Here is a 6,429-nt window from a genome sequence, read left to right as displayed (position 1 = left end):
TTTAATTTATCAAATAAAAAAAAAAGTTTTATTAAATATTTTTTATAAATTTTTTAAATAAAAACAACTTTTTTAATAAAGACGAAAAAATTAAATATTAATTAAAAATGTATAGATTGTTATAAAATTAACGCATACATGAGAAATAATGTGTTAAATAAATACTATATAATTATTAGATAAATATAAAATAATATTTCATAAGATGGAATCGAATTTGCCACTTTTGTGTCAATTTCTGCTTCAATTTAGTATCCCTTTATTTTCAGCTAAGTTGAATTTAAAAGAAAAAAAAACCGGTTTAATGAAGAAGGTGTTAAATGAAATTTTAAGGCCTTTATTAAAGTTAATTAAATAATTCCAAAGTATTTCGTAGCATTTAACTATTAATGTTTTCAATAGACAATTTAAAAAAATCCACTTTTTTTGTCAAATATGCTACCATAACAAAAAAAAAAAAAGGNTACAATAAAAAAAAAAAAAAAGGGATTAACTGTAAATAGTCTAAATATCCTTTTTATATTACTTCACAGCTCCACCTAACATACAAATAAGCACTCAACATTTAAACTATATTTTAGTAATATATGTTGAAAAGTGATTATACCTACCTTTTCGTGCCTGTTTTATAAAAATGCTACATATCAGTATTATTTAATTAATATTATTATTTAACTGAATACAGTTTATATTATTAGTACTTAATTAAGTTATATGAAATATACATTTATTTTCTTAATCTATAGAATCAATAGAAATGTTAATATATTTAAAGCAATATATGATACAAATTCTATATTAATAATAAATACTTGATAAAAAAAAAATACTTAAAAATAATAGAATGATGTAAAATTACAAAAATGAAATGGGTTGCGTACAAAATAATTAAAGTAGGTTTTAGTATTTATTGTTTAATAATAAATAAAGCTTAAACTACTTTTCTTCATCCATTTTAAAATAAAAGTGTCTTAAATTTAATATTATCGGAGTTAGTAGTAACCTTAAAATTACTGATTTTTCCTGATAAAAAAATATTTTGCCATTATTTGTCCTTTATTTGCTTTTTGTCCTGATTCTTTTCTATTTGCGTACGTTCAGAACATCACATCCCATTTTCTGCGAATACTAATGCAGTTCTTAAAATAATCGGTTTGAATAAACGAAGATTTAGATTTTTGATCTAATATCTTCTTTTTTTAATTAATAGCTTAGACAGAATATTGCTTTTGAATCAAATGCTAAAACACTGTGTTTACGTTTTGAAATTATTGAAAACCCACTTTAAAATATTTTATAAAAGAACCTATGAACTCGATTGCAAATTTTAAGTGAATATTGGTTTCAAAGAATCTTAACTAATTGAGACTGATTATTTTTTAATGCAACAGTACCATTAAAACTTCCTAATTATTGATCTCAAACTGTTATGAGTTACTCAATGTTCCATTAGTGGAATTTTGCTGGAAAAATACTTGAAACTTTTTATTTTTTTAAGAATAAAGTAATTCTAGAGTTAAAAATAGTATAGTTTAATATTTTTGGCGATAAAGCTTGCCCCCATATTGTGCTTAAATAGTGAAAATTATTCCTTTTTTTTTTAAATTTGTTGTTGCAAGTAAAACTGTTTAAAAGTAAACTGGCACATGAGCCGTAATGGCTCAGGGGATAGAGCGTTTGCCTTCCAATGAGGTGCACTGGGTTCGAATCCCAGCGATGTCTGGTCGATTCCACATCCGGCGTGCACCATCCACAGTGCTGACTTAAAATATCCATAGTGGTATAAATATCCCATCACTTAAAATATCCATGGGTTAGAGTCCTTTTGCCGTCAAGCTAATCGTGAGAGGTTTTCGGGGTTTTCCTCTACATGCAACGCAAATGTGGGTTATTTCCCTCAGAAAGTTCTTCACGAAGGCAAATTTCACCCTATATTTGATCCATGAGTACCCTTGCCTTCTGGATTGGGTTTAAAATTACAAGGCTACAGAATTGAACATTAGTAGTCGTAAACCCCAAAAAAATGGGTCGGCTGTTCAATGACGGTTATAAAGTAAAATAAAAACTAGTACATATGCACTGTGCCGAAAGATGGCATGCTTTTTTTCTTTAACCGATTACGAGGCCGGTATTTGCTTATTAACATAATGCAGCTTTGAATAAAATGAAATGCAATATAAATATCGCAAATAAATTCTTTATATTTTTTGTTAGATTTGTTTTTAATACAAAGTAACTTATTTCGAAAATATTACAGAAATGAATAAAATCGTAGCGTAATACAGTTTTTTCTACACTAATAACAGAAGAAGAAAAAAAATCGTAAAAAGAACCAAAAAAGATAAGCGTAAAGCTTAGACATTTCCATTTATGCTCTTGATTGTAACAAGAATAAAGTGTTTTTAATAAAATAAAAAAGCAAATTCTGACTCTTTACTTCAACTTGTTCATTAGTTACACTATTTAACTATTCTTAAAAGTAATCAGAAAATGAATTTGTTGATGATTTTTTTTTTTCTTTTTTTTTAAAATTAAGTATTTTTAGAACATTTTGCTCACATCAATTTATTTTTAGAGGAAAACTAAGATATCTAAACATTAAAAAAGTATTGGGAGTACAAATTAGTTCTGTCGGTTTTTTTTTCCTTTTTTGTGGTCAAAAATGCATTTATTTCCGAATAAAATGAATGAACAGATTAAAGTATTGTCCATCGTTGGCTACTACTTTTTCCCACCTCTCAGGCAAGTTTCGAACTACATCTCGAAAAAAATGTCTCGTCTTTTGAGGTGATCCAAATTAGGAGCCAATTTTCGATTTCTGCGAAAGAAGTGAACCGGGGACCTGTCAAATCACGCTGCATCCGTCGGAACAACCAGTAATCAGAAGGAGCAATGTCTGGCGAATACGGCGTCTGCGGTAAAATATCCAACCTGAAATTTTCCAAATAATTTTTTGCGACATGAGGCTGACCGTTATTCATACAGAAGATTAACTTTGTCATGTCTTTGCTCATATTCCGGACGTTTTCCTCGTAATGCACGGCTCAAACGAATCAATTGTGGCCTATACCGATCGCCCGCAATGGAATCGTCAGGTTGTAGCAGCTCATAGTATACAACACCATTCACCTTTCTTGAAACGTCAAAACCATTCCCTACATGTTTATCAGTTGGAGCATTGTCACTATAAACTTCTACAAGCATTCGATGCTCTTCAGCTGCACTTTTCTTCCAATTAAAGTAAAAACATAAAACCTCCCGCAAATGCTGCTTAGTTACCACAAAATTTGACATATTCAACAAAGTAAAAAACAAGGTTTTTGTATGAAACTCAAAACGATGTAAGCTGAATATTATTGACAGATGTCTAACCCTCTCTTAAACCACCGAAACCAGCTGTCACTATGAAATATTCATAACAGCCAGAGACATCTTTTAAAAACGGACCGAACTTATTTGTACTCCCAATATGTATTTATGTTTATTGAAAAAATTACAGATTCACACATTATACTTATAAGTGGAAAATTTTTATGATAAAATTTATTGTTTTCGATTTGGTTTCATTCAAACTGAACCTATTCATATAAATAATAAAAAATAAACATTTACAAAGATTTTTTTTTTTAAAAAAAAAGAAAGAAAAAGGATTTAAAAAAAAAGCAAAAAAAAAAAAAAAAACATTTGGTTTAAATTAAATTAAATTGGCTTGAACCAGAATTTCGACAAAAAATGAACTCAAAGATTATTTACTTATTTTAAACAAAATAAAACAAAAACGCTAAATGCAAAAAAAAGAAGAAAAAAAAAAACGGGCACAGAGAAATCTCTTTATGTCACAAATATGAAAATATTGCTGAAATCTCAACTTTACCATTTTCCATTAACGTGATTTATGTGATGGAATAAATGACGTGTTAAGTCGTAAAAAATTGAAAAATATAAAAGAAATTAAAATTGAATTTGTAAGAAATAGCAACTTTAAAAATCAGCTCCCGTTTGTTCCATTTTTAGCATCAGGCGTAGTTTATAGTGCCATTTGATTTTTCGTCTTGAGTATGTCACATCGTTAACGTTCAATGCACACACAGTACAGCAAATACCGATGTATTTCCCATAACACTCAATATTCAATTTAATCAATAGATCAATAATTGGTTTTATGTGTTTTTAGATAACCATGAAAAAGAAAATATTAAACCTAACAAAAAACGATATTCTGCAAGATAAAAAATGATATTTAGGAAAACGAAAAACGTTATTTAAAATACTAAAATAAAAAAATATTGGAAAAAAATAATTACGATTCTGCGTTAATAATTATTCTGTGTTGTAATATTCTATAAGAATGTGCTAATTTAATTTTTTACTACGAACTACAATTTTACAAAAGGGCGAAAAGTCCTGGTAATATTCGTTTTTTTACAGAGAAGAAACACTTTTACAGGGAGAAAAGGAAGAAGAAAAAAAAAGGAGTATGGTATAGTGTGGATATTTTCCATGTATTTTACGAAGCTAAATCGAATATATAACTAATGTGTATAAATAATAACTCTCATTTGTAACTAATGTGGACTGAACTGTATCGTGTGTAATTAGTTAATTTTTTTGATTCAAAACTCTTATTGAATACAAAAGAAGAATTGTTTTTTTCGGCAGTTGTACAATCTTAAATACGAGAAAGTTGTCAATTACATTCTTGCATCAATTACATCATTACATATTGCAATTACATCAATTGTCAAATTGCATTATTTTTAATGACATGCGTCATTAAAAATAATGCAATATTTTGGAACTCTAAATTGATGTCTTTGTCCACCACAATAGACCAGTAGTTGAGGTAACCAGTCTAAAAATTCTTAAAATTCGAAAAAAAAAAAATATTAGATCAGCTTGGGGTAGCACTTAAAAATTGTCGTTTTTTTTTTTATCTTCTTTTTTTTTTCTTTTTTTAAACGAGATTAGACTCTATTCTCTGCTCTCCAAAAAAGTACTTTTAAATTCATCCGTTTTTCCTTTTCTTTTTTCTTAAAAGATATTTTCACAAAAACGAAGAACATTTTGTCAGCGAAATATAAAATTATTTCAGTTCTATGTAAGGACATTTTGTTAATTACAACGAAATGGACAAATTAATTCGAGAAATAACCACCTGTACTTGCAAAAAAATTAAATATTAGAAATACAATTCGTGTGGTCAGTCAGTAAAATCTGAAAAGAAAAAATAAATGAGAATTTTACTTGTTAAAGTGACATAATAATTAAAATAACAAGGAATATTTTTCTATCTTGTATTGAGATTTTTATTTTCAAAAATCTATTTATAAATTCTATGATTTATTAGGTTACTCGGAAAGTAATTTCGTCCCCTCAGAAAGTAATTATATTTCTTTCAGCCAACGCAGGAGTTTTTTTTGGTTGATGTCCTGTAAAATATTGAATAAAGATCGGATATGAAAAATAAAGAGCTAAAGATAACTATATATATATAATATGAAAATCGTCATTCAATTTTAAAAATTAATTTAATAAATTAAATTTAATAGTAATTTAACTCTTTATCTGCATTAAGATATTTGCCTTTCATCTCCACACCTCGTTCGGGCCTCTTGTTTTAATAGTTTTTCCCAAAATCTTTTCGATTTTTTTTTACATCCTATCTTGATGTATCACGACTTCATTTTAAATAACTCCAGCCAAAACTTTGAAATACAGTGCGCCAAAAAAGGATGAATAACCGCGAATAACTTTAGATCTAATTTTTAGGTATCGGATTTTTATGTACTAGAAATAAATCTTACTGGTTTGAGGGGGTGACCTCGAATTCGAATATGCTGATTAATTAATGTAAACGATATTTTAAGTTATGAAAACAGACACGAAAACGTATTTTCTCTGAATAAACATACCTTTTTTTCGACGAATTTGGATTTCTGACTAACTAAACATAGGGCAATGTGGGAAATATCGTCCCAGTAGTTTGGTCAGGAGAACGATCCCTAATTTGGACCCCTTTAATGCTAATTTTACTTTTCCCGTAATTCGCTATACATGGAGAACTTAAGCAAAGTTTGCACTCAATTATAAAATTTGTTCACCCAACGATAATTCCAGGCAAAAAATAAATTTCAGTAAATATTTATTATTATTTTATTTAATAATAGTTGAATTGTAAGGTAAACAATTTGTTACATCATTTTAAAGTATCGAATTTTACATAGCAAAATACAAAATTTGAGAGAAATCGGTCGAACAGTTTCTGAGAAATCGAATTTTAAAATTTGCTTTTTTTAAAATTTGATTTCTCAGGAATTATTCACCTGATTTCGCTAAAATTTTGTATTTTGCCATGAAAATTACAAACTTTAAAATGATTTAAAATATTGTATAACTTATAATTCAACATTTTCCCGGCTATTATTAAAC

The sequence above is a fragment of the Parasteatoda tepidariorum genome, chromosome 5 (genome assembly GCF_043381705.1).
Source record: "Parasteatoda tepidariorum isolate YZ-2023 chromosome 5, CAS_Ptep_4.0, whole genome shotgun sequence".
In the NCBI taxonomy this organism is placed as follows: Eukaryota; Metazoa; Arthropoda; class Arachnida; order Araneae; family Theridiidae; genus Parasteatoda; species Parasteatoda tepidariorum.
This window is presented reverse-complemented; position numbering follows the sequence as displayed.